The sequence below is a fragment of the Podarcis erhardii genome (assembly GCF_964252035.2).
Source record: "Podarcis erhardii genome assembly, chromosome: 13".
NCBI classification, from domain to species: Eukaryota; Metazoa; Chordata; class Lepidosauria; order Squamata; family Lacertidae; genus Podarcis; species Podarcis erhardii.
The window spans coordinates 32,580,642-32,597,591 of NC_138502.1; the positions used below are offsets into that span (position 1 = coordinate 32,580,642).

Below are 16,950 nucleotides of genomic sequence, written 5' to 3' on the forward strand. Positions count from 1 at the left end.
ACACAAAAAATATGGTCCTTGGATTGAAAAAGGTTCCCCACCCCTGAGGTAATGTATGGGGCCCATTAGACGGCGCTGTGTCCAGGTCTTCAAACCTGGAGCCAATCCTGAGAGAACACAATTTCCTTGCTGGCCTTGGCTTCCTATCCCAGGCACAATTCAAGCAGCTAGTTTGGATTTTTTTGGCATTATAAATAGAGGTGGATGAATCTGCCTATGTCAATCCCTTAAATTTGGTTTGCCCCATTTCTGCATCTCATTCTCGTGTGTGTGTGTGTGTAACAATAAATGTAATAAAAGTGCATATTGCTAAAACTTCAATATAAGTAGCAATGTTCTGAGATGTATAAGGAAGGGTACAGTAATTTCAATTTTTTTAAAGAAAATACACTCAAGAGTCAGAAGGAAATGACATCTTTGAAATTTTGTTCCCCATTAACATCTTATTTTGTTCCCTGTTAATGGTGAAAGATCAAGACCAAAATAGCTATTTAAAAAACAAAATCTGCTCTGAACTCTCTGCCCTCCTGACTAAAACTGGTCTCCATGGAGTAACTGAACTTTATCTGATGATTCATCCAGCACTGGATCCAATTAAATCTTGAAACCCTGTTTGCTAGCAATTTGTATCATGCCCGAAAGCTCTCATTTCCATGCTTTGCAAGCATAAAGGCTAAGAATTTTAATTTAAAAGTGAAATCTGAGATTCTGCACTCAATTCGAAACTGCCTGATGGTGACCTGGGCTGCCTAGCACACTATCTACCCCCCAGCCCAAGGCTGCTCAGCTAAACAAACTCTGAATATGCCTCACACATTAGCCTAACCCTCCTCACTGGGTTGTTGTGAGGTGAAAATGTGATAAGCAACATATTCACTGGATTTCCCCTCTGTGGTGGCTCAGAGAGCAAAAAACCATGCTACAGATAACCATGCCGACTGCAAACAGTTTCTGTTATTTAGAGTGAAGACAAATCAACATCTGGGGTGTAGAAGATGAACACACCATCAGTGGCGTAGCACAGGAGCGGTTGCCCCGGGCACAAAATTGTCAGGAGCGCTAAATTTCAATACCCAGTGCTGCCTCAATACAGCTGTGAGCTTCTGTTTCTGGGATCCATTGAAAACGGCTTCTCCATGCAAACCAGGAAGTGCCCTCTCTAGGCAATGGAACAACTTTTCCAATCTCCGTGGCTGCAATCAACTGGGTGACGCAGATGCTGTTAGGCTGTTGATTACACATGCATGCTCCCTCTGTTTCCCTCTCTCCCCCCACGTGGCCCTGGGCACTGGCAACCCACGCTATGCCACTGCACACCATCGGTGCCCTGAAAACAAATACTTCAGAGTGCAGCACATGGATGGCCCAAACTCAGGGCTTTTTTTTTCAGTCAGAACTCGCCAGAACTCAGTTCTGGCACCTCTCAGGTGGGCACCATTGCCATTATAAGAGAACAAGGGAGGCGTTCGTGGTGAGTCCCGGCACCGCTTTTTCTAGAAAAATAGCACTGGCCAAACCATTCCTACTGCATATAAGAATGCCTTTTATGACCATTAACTGCATTTCTTGTGGTCTCCCACCATGAAGCCAAAGAGGCCACAGTTGAGGCAACTGTACATAGGCACTAGGAAGTGGATAGTTTCTGCAATAAGAAGTGTCAAGCACAGGCTAGCCAAGAGGAAGTCACACCCTCTGACCTGGAAATTCTTTGTTCTCCGTAAATAGGCTCTTAGTGATTATTTATTGGTGAAGAAAGGCACTCTCTCTGCACATAAGGAGGCCTGCTCCGACCTAAATTTTACTGGCCAGGCTGGAATTTTACCCTCTTGGCCTCTTGCCGAAAAAGGGAAATGTAAAGCCTTCAGGGTGTGGTGGGATGCAGGTGATGGGAGTCCCCTCCCCCCTGTTAGCACACTTGTTGATGCACAAAAGGTTCCAGTATAATTTGCACATACACAGATGACAGCACATGCATAGAAGACAGCTTCAGGAATTGGGGTGGGTGGGGCGGTGTGCAGGGCCAGAGGAACCAAAAAGGCCATGTGCCTTGGGTTAAGGCAGGGGTCAGCAAACTTTTTCCACTGTCCCTCAGACCTTGTGGGGGCCCGGACTATATTTTTGGGGGGGAAATGAACGAATGCCCCACAAATAACCCAGAGATGCATTTTAAATAAAAGCACATATTCTACTCATGTAAAAACACGCTGATTCCTGGACTGTCAGCAGGCCGGATTTAGAAAGCGATTGGGCCAAATCCAGCCCCTGGGTCTTAGTTTGCCTACCCATGGGTTAAGGTATCCCTGCCCCCTCTCTGATGTGCACAGCACTGTGCAAATGCAACTTGAAACGCTGTGGGAGAAATGACCTTGCTGTGTTTTAAGCCACTCATGTGTACATACCCAGCATTCCCCTGAGGACGGGAAAAGCAACACAGAGTGTGCACAGCACATAAGGAGGAAGACACGGTCAAGTGAGTCATGTACTGAGCCTTGGACTTTGGATTGTATATTTTTAAAGTCTCCAGTCTGGGCACGTCACAGTACTGTGACCTTTGCACAGCTCCCATTCATTTTGATAGGGCTTACATAAAAGAACACCCCACCACCAAACTGTGCTCCTAATTTAGGCAGGTGGACATTACATAATTTAGGGATTACCTATTGGCATGTTTCGGGTGGCGCTGTGGGTTAAACCACAGAGCCTAGGACTTGCCGATCAGAAGGTCGGCGGTTCGAATCCCCGCGACGGGGTGAGCTCCTGTTGCTCAGTCCCTGCTCCTGCCAACCTAGCAGTTCGAAAGCACGTCAAAGTGCAAGTAGATAAATAGGTACCGCTCCGGCGGGAAGGTAAACAGCGTTTCCATGCGCTGCTCTGGTTTGCCAGAAGCAGCTTAGTCATGCTGGCCACATGACCCGGAAGCTGTACACCGGCTCCCTCGGCCAATAAAGCGAGATGAGCGCCGCAACCCCAGAGTCAGCCACGACTGGACCTAATGCTCAGGGGTCCCTTTACCTTTACCTATTGGAATGTTTAGAGCTGCTTACATGGGGCTTTCTAGTTAATGTCTGTTAAGGCACTGATTAAGTCCAAACTGCCTTAACTTCACCAGTGCTCTAGGACTGGGGCTTCCAGACCAGTTTCTGGGGCTAAACTGTGGCAAAGTCCCATTGCGGTCAAGTGTCCCTTTAGATTACCTGCAGGGCATTTTTGTACTCTTTCCTGTGCACAACAATTCTCTGCAAACAGAAAGCTAGCTCATCAGTAAGAATGGCACTACTACAAAAGTTTCCTATTTTCAGGAAGAGTTTGAGGGGGTTAGGGAACCGGAATGGTTCTCTTTTGCAGTATGAAGTGGTTTGGTCCATTCCACATTGTCAGGATTCTACCCCTCATTCTACAGCAAATGAAGATCCAGCTGTTTTACACACTGGTGGTGAACAGAGGCAGCTGAATTCTGTATTTTATGGCTTCAGGTCGTAAGTGTGCAAAGTGTGGGGTGAGTCACTGAATGCTGCCCCACCTATAAAACAAAAACAAAACCTTCCTGTAGGTAGAAAACTAACATAGCAGGAAAAACTTCTGTGCTAAACCTTTCTCCTTGAAGAACTACTTTACTACATGCATGAAGTTTGTTTGTTTTAATGGAAAAGCTTTCCAAAATATGGCATGCCCTCCTTCAGCCTGAAGTCATACAGCTCAGAATTCTGCCACCTCAATCTGCTACCTTGTTTTGTCTAATGTGTGGACCACCCCTCAGACTTTATATATGCAGAAAAAAAAAATGGTAAACTGAATAGTACCATTTCATACTTCAGATGTGAGGAATTACATACCCTCCAACATTTCTCTGATGAAAATAGGGGCATCCCATTCCATAATGATAATTTTACTATTTATACCCCCACACATCTTACTGGGTTGCCCCAGCCATTCTGGGCAGCTTCCAACATATATAAAAAACATAATAAAACATTAAACAAACTTCCCTATACAGGATTGCTTTCAGTCAGTTTGGGGGTTGGGTAACTCCATACCCTCCAACATTTCTCCAGTGAAAATAAGGACATCCTAGGGAAAAGTGGGAAATTCTGGGATCAAATCAGAAATGGGGATAGCTTCTCTAAATCAGGAAAATAGGGACACTTGGAGGGTCTGGAATTACATTTTAAGTGCTTGCATATGTAAGAAAACAAAAACAAACAAACGTCCTGCCAAAAAAACAACAACCTGGAACAAAGCAACTTAGTACTTTTGAAGAGAATATTTTAGACCCATCAACTTCCTGCTGCCCTAGTTTTCTACTTGCAGGGAATGTGGCGTGTTTGTTTATTTTAGAGGAACATTCAAAATTATGATTCCTCTCTCCACACTATGAAACAGTACAGTCCATTTGACTATCCCCTTTTGTTCATGTGGAGATCAGGCTGCCCTCCACCTTCTTTATTGGCGTTCTTTTTCCACCTGAATTTATCCTCACCCTCCATTCAATATAGTTCACAGTTAATTAACCAAACTGCCCCAGTTGCACAAAATGATCATAACTTTGCCTGGATGCCTGGATGCCCTTTATGATGTGTGCATAAATCATGCTAGTATAAAAGTGGCTTTATAAAAGTCTTCTTGACGGAGGAGACAGAAGAAGTGAACAGAAATGGTGTCGGCTGTTGTTTTTAATTAGTCGCGTCGCAAGCAATTTTTTTTTTAAGCAACAGCAGGTAATTTAAACCCCAATGTCTTAAACCCCAATGCTCTGAAAGTGCCTTTTCAACAGCTTTAACACGAGTTTCACCCTCATTGTACTTTGCTTCCTAGGTAAATGGATCCTTAAACCTTGTATGGCAGATGTCATGTGCATTCTAATGAAGGAATCAAAAGGCTAGAGATGTAATCTATCTATTCTCCAGGACAGCATGTCCTTCAGGTGGGTGCAGATGCCCTTGAGGTGTCCACAGGTGGAGGCAGTGCCTTGGTGAGAAGCAGAAATTCAGCTAGTAGAGACTCTTCTGGTAGTGAGATAGAACAAAGAGGATTTTTGCTGTTAGATTTGTGTCTAACCTTATATTCTGTGCTCTATTAGGGCAAGTGGGGCAGGGCCCCAACAAGTTCCATTGTCAGTCAATCCCACTTGCCTGCCTCCTTACATACAACCAGTCCAGGGGTTGGAACAGCCTGTCAGCTTCTTCCAGCTTAAGTCTCAGTGTTGCCTTTGTAGAACTCAGAAAGGAGAGGGTCCAAACCAGGATTAGTTGGCTCTGATCTCTCATTGGCTCTGGCTCCCCCTACTGTTGGGCTCCCTGCATTCCACTCTACCAATAACAATGGGCAACAGTCAACAATCCTTAGTCCATCCATGTTAGTATTGTCTACCTCAGCACCCCCCAGTTTGGTGCCTTCCATATATTTTGGACCACAATTCCCAATAACCCCAGTCAGCATGGGAAAGATGGGAATGGCATACCTGAAGGAGTGTCTCCATCCCCGTCGTTCAGCCCAGACACTGAGGTCCAGCTCCGAGGGCCTTCTGGCGGTTTCCTCATTGTGAGAAGTGAGGTTATAGGAAACCAGGCAGAGGGCCTTCTTGGTAGTGGCCCCGACCTTGTGGAACGCCCTCCCATCAGATGTCAAGGAGATAAACATCCATCTGACTTTTAGAAAACATCTGAAGGCAGCCCTGTACAGAAAAGTTTTTCATGTTTATCATGTTTTTAATAATTTGTTGGGAGCCGCCCAGAGTGGGTGAGGCAACCCAGTCAGATGGGCGGCATATAAATAATAATATAATATTATTATTAGTCTAAGTAGGAAAAGCTGGTCTACAATGGCTGGCAGCTACAGGATTTCAGACAGGAGTGCATTCTTCCCAGCCCTAAACTGGAGATTCCAGGTATTGAACGTAGGTCCTTCTGTATGCCTGTAGGCCTGAACCATGGCCTTTCCCCACATACAAGAGTGTAGGAAGGTGCTTTATACTGATTCCGGGCAGTGGTCTCTCTCGCTCAGTATTGGCTACACCACATGTGGGGAACTTTTGACCCTCCAGAGCTTGCTGAACTATATCTCCCATCACCCCTGGCTGGTGGCCATGCTTTCTGGGGCTGATGGGAGTTGTTGTCCAGCAACATCTGGAGGCTGAATGGCTCCTCACACTTGATCTACACAGGCTGGTAGTGACTCTCCAGCGCCAGGAGGTCTTTACCAGCCTGGCCAGGAATTGAATCTGCCATTGAGCAGAGACCCTGTTAACCCTTGCAACACCCTATTTTTATTTCATTATAAGGATCACTGATTGAGTGCCTCCATACTCCTACTACTACTAATGTTATTTTCTTTATATACCACCCATCTGGGTGGGTTACCCCAGCCAGTCTGGGCGGCTTCAACAAATTAAAACACAGTACAACATCGAACATTTTTCAAAAAATAATAATTTCTACAGTGATACCTTGGGTCCGGCTGTAAACCAAAACAGGTTGTAACCCAAGGCGCGCTTTCGCCAATGGGGCCTCCAAGAAAAAAATGGGTTGTAATCCCAAAAAATTGGGTTGTAATCCCCCCCCCCAAAAAAGGGCTGTAATCCAAAAAAAGGGACACACACTTCAGGGTTTGATGTGGTTGTAATCCAAAACAGTTGCAAACCAAGGTACCACTGTATTCGTTTTCAATTACAATCCAATAATAGCCTCATTATAACAATACCGATTTATAATACAATTATTAATACCGATCGTTCAAATACTGAATTATATAATTTAGATAAAGTGCCCGCCTCCCGCACGCTAGAATTGATGATTTGATTTTTTGCTTTATTTCTGTGTTCCAAAATCCTATTAATTTCCATTACATTCCAGTCATAATAATAATCCCTTATACAACATCTGCAGTATTAATAACTTCAATTTGTCTTGGCATGTTAAACGATTTATAAAACTACAAGTGAGAAACTCAAACGATATCCTTGTTCTTCCTGTGTTGGCATTCTGTCTGTGGTGTTTCTTCATGTCCTTGTAAGATGTTATGTCTTTCTTTCCCCCTGGTTGTTGCTGTTATCCATCATGCCTCGGGCGGAGCTGATATCCCATTATTGTCAAACATTAAAAACTTCCCTATACAGGGCTGCCTTCAAATTTCCTCTAAAGGTTGTATAGTTACTTATCTCATTGACATCTGATGGGAGGGTGTTCCACAAGGCGGACACCACTCAGCGGTGGAGCAAGCCGATTGGGCGCCTGGGATGGCGTGCGTGCCTTGCACCCAGGGGCAGGGCCAGCCACCTGTGGGGCGGTGAAAGCCAGGACAAGACACTCTGTGGGGCCTCAGAAGAGTCTGCCTGCCTCCTCCCACTCAGCCGCCCTACAGCTGAGGGGGAGGCAGCGGGTGGACTGTTTGGGGCAGCGTGGAGCCTGCTAGCGCCCAAGCCACCACGTCACTCCCAGAAGAAAGGCGTGGCTCGGATGCACTGCAGGCCCTGCAGTGAGTGGTGCCCGGCATTTTGTCACCCCCCCCCCAGTAGTGACACCCGGGGCGGCCCACACCCACCTTACCCCTCTTCCTCCACCCCGGCACCACTACTAAGAAGGTCCTCTGCCAGCTTCCCTGTAACCTCAGTGTGCCAATGTGGTGTAGTGGTTAAGAGTGGTAGACTCGTAATCTGGTGAACCGGGTTCACTTCCCCACTCCTCCACATGCAGCTGCTGGGTGACCTTGGGCCAGTCACACTTCTATGAAGTCTCTCAGCCCCACTCACCTCACAGAGTGTTTGTTGTGGGGGAGGAAGGGAAAGGAGAATGTTACCCGCTTTGAGACTCCTCAGGGTAGTGATAAAGTGGGATATCAAATCCAAACTCTTCTTCTTGCAATGAAGGAACTGTCAGAAGGCCCTCAGAGCACCTACTTTTCCTGCTCTAGCCATTGACTTCACAATAGTCCCTGTTTTCTGGTACCTGCCAATGGTAAACAACTGTCTCTATTTTTCCCCTTTTAGGGATGCCTTTACATTTTTTTGCTACAGATACTCCAGGTGTCATTCTCTAGGATGTTTCACCTGCCTCCCCAGGTTCCTTAGAACCGAGTAGGTGGAGTGGACTCATCTGATCTCTAGGGCATAAATAATCTCAAGTAGCTGCACAATTAGGATGCTTCTGGTAGAAGGTTTTTGATATATATAGAATTGCTGCTGCTCATGGTCAAAGGTTTTTCACATCGTCCACATGATGTCATCATCAAAATGCCAGATTGCACTTTTTCTTCATTTCAGATTTCCCCATTCATCAGAAAATCCAAATGGCAAAAAATACCCACTATGCATCCTGTTGTTGGCACCTTCTATCATATGTGGTGGAAATGTAAGGTAGTAAAAGAATTTTGGGAAATGAGATATAGTTGGGAGGAAAATGTTTAAAATAACATTTTCTTTAAAAACCCTCGAAGCCTTCCTCTTAGGAATTCTAGGTGCCAAAACCCCAAAGAAGCAGAAAAGACTATTTATGTATGCAACGACGGCTTTGTAGATGTTATTGGATCAGAGATGGAAAGAAGATAAAATCCCTACCAGAGAAGAATGGCAGATCAAGTTGATGGATTATGCCGAAATGGCTAAAATGACCGGAAGAATCAGAAATCAGGAACACCAAAATTTTAATAAGGAATGGGGGAAATTTATAACTTATCTTAAAGACAGTTAAAATCGTTAGTAGGATTGGAATATCACTTGTCGTTTAATTGTGAATTTTGGACACAATGGAGAGGTAAAAGATTTGGATTATCATAAAAGATGCAGGAGGAAATGATTAACAATAGAACCCTCAAAGGGGAGGAGGGAAGTCCAGGAGATTATTTGGAATCTTATTTTTATGTTGTGTGTTGGATACCTGACTGTAAAATTTTAATCTGAAAATCCAAATAAATAATTTTTATAAAAAACATTATGCATCCTGTTGCTACTGGCGAGGAGGCTCATCTGCGTGGGGTGGGTTGTTGTTATGTGGAATTTAAGTGGATGACCTCTGTTGCCACACCCCTAGCTGTCTATGCTCCTCACCTGAGCACCAGCTACACTCTGGCAGCCCAAACAATGCAAGCATGCCTATTCCCACCAGTTGCTGGATGCTGAAGGCACACCTGAATCTCAGTAACCTGGCTCAGAGGACCTGCTCTCTGGGCAGACAGTGTGGGATTGCCTTGGAAACTGTGGGGACTTCCAGAGTGTCTCAATATTTGGGTGAGATTCAAACACAAACCAGCAAATTCAGGTGACTCAGTTATGGTTGATTGGGAGGTATTGTGCAATAGTTCCACTTCCTCAAAATATCAGATGTTTTGCAATGAAGAAGAAGAGTTTGGATTTGATATCCCACTTTATCACTACCCTAAGGAGTCTCAAAGCGGCTAACATTCTCCTTTCCCTTCCTCCCCCACAACAAACACTCTGTGAGGTGAGTGGGGCTGAGAGACTTCAGAGAAGCGTGACTGGCCCAAGGTCACCCAGCAGCTGCATGTGAAGGAGTGGGGATGTGAACCCGGTTCACCAGATTACGAGTCCACCGCTCTGAACCACTACCCCACACTGGCTCACTCAATGAAGAAAATGACCAGGGAAATGCACTGGAAACTATGGGATAAAAAATCGCTTTGACACAACAGCATGTAACCTCTCTGCAAACAACTTAGGAGCAATGCTCAATAAACAGGTCCTCTGGATACACCCTCTCCAGACTGCTCTTTCATTGCGGGTGTACTCTGCAACCAGTTCTTGACCCAATAATATTGCATTTGTGGTGGCTTTATATTGCTTTAATTAGTTCCGTGATGCTTCCCCAATGCTTCAACCCTATCGCTGCCTGAAGGGGCTGCAGCACAACAAAAGTGAAGAAAATAAACCAGAATATTTGTGGTATTAAAAGTTAAGGGAAATTTCAGTGGGAAGTTGTGGAAATGAAGTCATGTGACCACCCTAGAACTTTCGCGGGTACAAATAGTATTGAAAGCGGAATCATGCGTGATCACCGCAATAGCATCGTGAGTACAACTAATCTTGAACACACAATAAAATATGATATATGGAGGAGCACCCTGGAGAGAGAGAGAGAGAGAGAGAGAGAGAGAGAGAGAGAGAGAGAAAGAAGAGAGATTTTGCGCATGACCTCTTTATCAAAATTCCAGTATATCATTGCATCCCAGTATATCATTACTGCTGTGTTCTTTAGGGTAGATGAAGGGAAGCAGCAGACTGGTATAGCTAAATATCACTCTTGTGCAAAACTCAGTTTTTAATAAAGAGAGAAATAAATGGCTATACCCCACCTGCAAAGCACAAGCCTCCATGTTGCCTATTGTGACACATGATATATACAAAGGATGGTAGCATGCGCTCTTTGCGCACCTCTGATAGCTCAGTTGGTTAGAGCATGGTGCTTGCAGGTTCGATCAGCCGCACCTTTCTGCATTGAAGGGGTTGGACTGGGTAACTCTCAGGGTCCCTTCTGACTCTATGATTCTGTGATAGGAGAGGGAAAGTTTTGTGCAGAAATACCTGTGGGCATGTCCTGAACAGAAAAAGGCTAGTGGAAGATGGTGGTGGTACGGGGGAGCGATTGAGGGGCTGTGACAAAACACTGCAGCGCCGACACATCATTCCATCAAGCTCTGTCTCCTGGTGTGGATGGCAAATGTCTGCACAGCAATGAATGTGGAATGCATGGAAGCTTGTGGGCCACAAAAAGCAGAACTGAGAGACCCATTTGCATTGCTGTATAAATAGCCCCCATCTGGAAGCACCCTAAGGTGCCATGATAACAACAACACCACCACCACCTACAGTATATTATCTCCCAGTACGTTTCCAAGCACAATTCCAAGTGTTGGTGCTGACCTTTAAAGCCCTAAATGGCCTCAGCCCAGTATACCTGAAGGAGCGTCTCCACCCCCATCATCCAGCCCGGACACTGAGGTCCAGCTCCGAGGGCCTTCTAGTGGTTCCCTCCCTTTAAGAAGTGACGTTACAGGGAACCAGGCATAGGGCCTTCTCAGTAGTGGCCCTGTGGAATGCCCTCCCATCAGATGTCAAGGAAATAAACAACTATCTGACTTTTAGAAGACATCTGAAGGCAGCCCTGTTTAGGGAAGTTCTTAATGTTTGATGTTTTACTGTTTCATTATTATTATCATCATCAATAATTATGCTGGGAGCCACCCGGAGTGGCTGGGGAAACCCAGCCAGATGGGCGGGGTATAAATAATACATTTATTAGTAGTAGTAGTAGTAGTAGTAGTAGTAGTAGTACTCTGCCCATCTGACCGGGCTGCCCTTGCCAATCTGGGTGGCTTCGAACACATATAAAAACATGGTAGTGACAGTCTGCCCCCCCTGTCTGCCTGGAGAGCTATGTTTCAGAGGTATACTGCACTCTGCAGAACACACTGGGAGCACGATGGCGCGTCCCCCGCCCCCAGGATCTCTTTAACCCAGAGAGCAAACTCCATCTTGCCTTTTAAACCAGTGGGAAGGGCCACTGCAGAGTCACTCAGCCCTGGCCCAGCAGGGCCTTCAGCAAGCTGTATTAATAGGAAGGGTGTGGGGCGCGTCTCAGCTGCAGCGATGCTGGTCAGCGAAATCATATGGGTGCCACAAACGCCGCCCCCGCCCCTGTTTTCCCGGGTGAGGTGTGGGCGGACAGGCGATGCCTTTGGCCCGCACAAAGTTTGGGGCTGGCAAGGAGCACCGACGGGCTTCAGAGCGTTTCCTGTTACTGTAGTTGTCAAAGGCTGACCCTGAAACAAGCTTAGCTTTTTGGACAGCCGTAAATCCCCCAGGACAGCATTCTTTTCACGAATTTATAGAGTTTTTCTAAGATTTTGAAACGGGTTGCTTTTTCCGGAGAGATCATTCTCATTCTCTCTCTCTTCCTCCTCCTTTCCCCCCTGTAGCAAATTTCCCAACCCGTGGAATTTTCTAGGCTGAGAAATAGGTGGCGGGGGGCATATTTTTCAGAACAGTTCCCAGGAATCTGTGCAAAAGGCACAGGGAAAGAGAGGGGGACGTTCTCCTGCGCAAGCAGTACACGAGCCCTGAGGTTACTGTTTAAAGAGCTCTTGCGCAGTTCCCATCAATTCTGCAATGGGGTTTGCGCAGGAGAATTCCCCTCTGGATTCCGAACACAGCTTAGAATCATAGAATCATAGAGTTGGAAGAGACCACAAGGGCCATCGAATCCAACCCCCTGCCAAGCAGGATTATATTAGCTTGCTAATTATATCGATAAATGAGAAGGGAGAAAACAGTTACTATTTAGGCAAAATGCTGGGGAGGAAGAGAGTAATTAATTTTAATTTTCCCGAACAGAGAAAAGAACCTTCCCACTTACTAGAGCAGAAAATCCCCAAAAAAGCTGTTGAAAACATTTATTTTAAATAAAGAGAAAAACCAAAACCACACCTAGGAGCTTCCTCATAGATGCATTAAATTTAACGTCTGTTATTTTCTTAAGTTGCAACATGGCTCTTCCTCTTCAGGGAGCAGAGGCCGGCTTTTCTTGGTGCAGAAAAAAACCCATTTTAGGGTGTTGGCGTGGTGTTCCACTTAACCCAGCCAGATGACCAAGATAATGTCCCAAAATACTCGCCTCTGAAAAATGAATCTGTAAAGTAAACCGTTGGTTGTAAAGAGGATTAATGTAGGCGAGGGAGATAACCCTGTTATATTTAAAGATGCTGACGTTCTTAGAAATCGTGTCAGTCTCTTATTGCAAGCTGCATATTATATAGCAAATAAATAAAGCTTCGGCCCTTATTTTTTAAACAACAACAACGATCGTTGCTGTCTACTACAATGCATTCCCCTTGCTTCTCTAGACGAGCGTATTAAACAGCTTAGCAACAATTAACTTCATTTTGTACTAATCGCGACTTCAAATAACAGGAGCGGTCAATAAACAAATAAAAATCCACATTTTAAACTGCTGCTAATCTTGCCGTCAATACCTGCCACGGACGCTTCCAACCCTACGCGAAGGCTCTTTCTTTCTTTCTACCTTTAAACGAATTGTTAACCAAGAAAGCAAACTTCTTGATCTCCATTTTTGTTTCCTTTTATTAAATGAACGCGAGGTTCTCTTTTAAATGCCTGCCCGTCTCTCTGCGTTTTTACAATACACAGTTTTCAGCCAGAGGGAGAGAGAAATGAAAAGAAGTCGAGCGGAATCTTTCCCTGCGACAGCGTTGCTGACCTTTTAAAAAAAGTTCGCATAAGATTTTCCTGATTTATTTTTGTTTAATGTAGCACAGGTCTGTCCTGGAGGTCCGCATTTCCTTACAGAACACAGCCGGTACCTTTTCCTCCCCTGACATAAGGTGTTTTATTTATTAAAGAAACACCCCCCAAAAAAACACCCCTGGTTACAACTATTTCATCGCTACTGAAATGATTGCTACTGAGTTGCAATCATTTAATTCTAACTGGCCTTCATTATGGGCTGCATATCTCCCATAATAATATCCTCTAACATGGTATTTTCCCCCACAACAAATCTTAATTCTTAAGCTTTGAGTTACTGTGTTGTCGGTTTAAACGTCCCTTATGTCGCTTGCTACGCACTAGCGACTATTACTTATTAAAACTTTAAGCACTCTCTGTTTTCCGTTCTTGGGGCAAGTTATTTTCCTACGTCCCAAAAGATGATGATGATGTTGATAATGATGTTGATAATGATGTTGATAATGATAATGATAATGATAATGATAATGATAATGATAATGATAATGATAATGACCATCTCGAAGATCTATTAGGTAAGCCACCTTGAAATGAACCAGAGATGCGGAAGAACAGGAACCTCTTGCAAAAGCTTTATATTAAACACGTGATTGCCTCTCTTTTATGTTTAATCCAGTTTTTTTAATTCCGCTTCCACCTCTCTCTCCCACCAAAACCAAGTATTTTCTTTTACACTTGCCTGCATTGTTTGCAATTTTTTTCAGGCCGGTACAGAAACAACCCGACCTGGAACTTACTTCAGTAAACTTACTTAACTGCAAGCGATTCTTAGAAATGAATAAGGGAGCTATTTTCTTTCTAATGCCGCGTTATGCAACCGCATCTACCTATAACTAATTTGTATCTATACCCACAGCTACTGTATCATTTTGTTTACAGGCGTTTATTCCTTGTATACTGTGTCACCCGGACCTGCTGTGGGGCCAAGCCCCATTTCCACTGTATCTCCGTGGGGTGTTCAGGATCAGAGCTTAACACTCATAATTATTGACTCAGCCCAGCTTGGCCTCAGTAGAGGTGCATACTTTTTTGAATGGAAAGTCGTGTGTTAATTAAATTGCTGATTTTGAAACGCAGGCATGCAAAACTCGCAATGGGAAGCGACGAGTGGCGTGTTTCATTCAGAAACAACTACGGACTGATTGTGTCCATTGTGTGCACTCGGCTTTATTTATTAATTCGTTTTTGAAACTGCCGTAAGCCGCCTCGACCGCTGCTTCTAGGGCGGAATACAGTAATCCTCTGAAATAAAGACATAAATAAAATCGGCGTTGTAAATGGCAGTCGTTCCGCAGCTCTTTCAAAACCTTCGATCATCAAAGGCGAGTTGTGGCCCTTGCAGTCTGGGTCCTTCTCGCTTAAAATATCCCCCAGATATTTTACAACAGGGCAGCATCAGAAGGACGCCAACTCTTGCACGCGTTTCTTTAACAAAAAACATAGAAGTAAAATACAAATACCTGGGAATTCAGGCTGCTGTTCTGTGCGCACTTACTTGGGACTGAGGAAGCCCAAGTGAATTCAGTGGAGCGTCTCCACCCCCATCGTAGTGCCCGGACACTGAGGTCCAGCGCCGAGGGCCTTCTGGCGGTTCCCTCCCTGCGAGAAGCCAAGTTACAGGGAACCAGGCAGAGGGCCTTCTCGGTAGTGGCACCCGCCCTGTGGAACGCCCTCCCACCAGATGTCAAAGAGAAAAATAACTACCAGACTTTTAGGAGACATCTAAAGGCAGCCCTGTTTAGGGAAGCTTTTAATGTTTAATAGGTTATTGTATTTTAGTGTTTTGTTGGAAGCTGCCCAGAGTGGCTGGGGGGACCCAGCCAGATGGGAGGGGTATTAATAATAATAATAATAATAATAATAATAATAATAATAATAATAATATTCAATGGGCTTCTTTCCAAGGAAACATGGGCTCACAGTGGGCTGCTGTTGCAAGATCTCATCCTCCTTCCTTTATTTGACCTGAGACATTATCCGACCTTGGACTGTGTAAAAACCAAGAACGATCAAGAGGAGTCCTATCGAAAAAGAGAGAGATAGGTGCTGGGGCTCAGAGTTGCCATTCCACGCATGGAAACTGTCCACACACACCCCCACCTGATTCCAGATGTGTGAAAAGGAACTAAGTGTATGTAGCTAACTCCGCGGGGAGAGGAAAGCACTCTGCACATGCTTGGAGTCATTTCTTCCTTTTGATAAGAGTTTCTTACATTCTCAGTGGTGCCCTCAGGGCAGGACTTAGGGGGCAGAGATCCAGGGTCCCCAACTCGGTAGAATGATCAGGAGGAGCCCCCCGAAAAAAAACACCCTGCAGGGCTAGCTTAATTCATTTTGAAGGAAGTGAGCACATTCCCATCTAAACGGAGCATGTGGGAGAGATCCCTTACCTAACTAAGCCGCTGTACAATGGGGGCAAAACTTCAGCTCTGAAAGCCGGTTCCGGGGCTAACAGCTGATCTTCTACAGGTCCCTCCAAGGTCCCGAAATAATATTAAAAGGAGATCCTAGTTTTAATATTTTAAATATTAAAAGGAGATATTCCTTTTTACCTCCTGTGCCGCCTCCACTTCTAACAACAGAATCCACCCTTTTCCATGTAAACTGCTGCCACCAATACAGTAATTCAAAATAATTTCAAGACTCGGGAAATAAAGCATCCGGTGGGAGTTTTTTTTGGGGGGGGGGGAATTTGGCCGATATTTTGTTTTGTCTTGGCTGCTTGCTGTAAGCAAACCTGCCTTTCGACGTGTAAACACTTGCACACGTTTTTCAAACGTGTACAAAGCGCGTTGCTCTCTCCCGATGCTGAATTTCTGTTGCTGTTGTGGAGAGATCCAGACACGCCTGGGCCCATAGTGGCCTATCTATCTTCATATTCCTGTTGTACATTTCATTTTCTCTCTCCCGCAATTGCCCTCTTCCGCTTTCGACCAGGAATTAAAGGGGGTGGGGTGATTGACACGCGTCGCTCAAAGGGCTACGTGCGAACATTCCGGAGATGGAAGAGAAGCCAGTGTACATTGGAGACAAGGTAGGTTTTTAGACTCACATGGTAGGTTTTAGGCTGAACAGACCCAACTCCCAAGTGATGCATTGCAGGGGGTCTTAGGGTGCGGGGAATAAAACAAGAACCTGCTAAGGCGAGCAATAAACATTTGCACCTCTCTTTTCCTTTCTTTCTTTGCTCTACCGAATGCCATAATGAGGATCGCTGTTACAAATTCCTACCAATGGCCTGCTTTCTATAAGAACTAATAGTGCACCACTGTGCATGTTAACTCAGAAGGAAATCGCGTTGCTTTTAAGGTGCTTGCTCCCATGTATGCATGTATTATTATTATTATTAATAATAATAATAATAATAATTTATTTATCTCCCGCCCATCTGGCTGGGTTTCCCCAGCCATGTATGCATGCATTTATCTGGATAATTTAAAAAACCAGCCCTTTCTCAATAGGGCTGCAGCCTGTGAAAGACCACGTTATTCATAGGTCACCGAGGGTGTTCTGTGTTCTGCATCGTGGAGTCAGAAGCTCGCCTAAGTCAACTATCGATATTTATGCCAGACTGTATCCTCGCCTGCTGGGGAACCTCTCCCATTTTCTTGCAGTGGAGCTTTCCTCCGGGTAAACAGGCATCCGGGTCGAGTCTTAAGCAGCCCGCATTTGAAAGCATATTC

At 44.9% G+C, this 16,950-nt stretch overlaps 1 long non-coding RNA gene across 1 annotated transcript; it reads right to left on the reverse strand.

Moving 5' to 3' along the window:
• Positions 1 to 4,652: 4,652 nt before the first annotated feature.
• On the reverse strand, positions 4,653 to 5,299 carry LOC309327634. The gene is made up of 2 exons (XR_014150604.1): positions 5,146 to 5,299; positions 4,653 to 5,003 (listed from the first exon to the last, which is right to left on the reverse strand). It is a non-coding gene; the product is annotated as an uncharacterized lncRNA (long non-coding RNA).
• Positions 5,300 to 16,950: the final 11,651 nt, after the last annotated feature.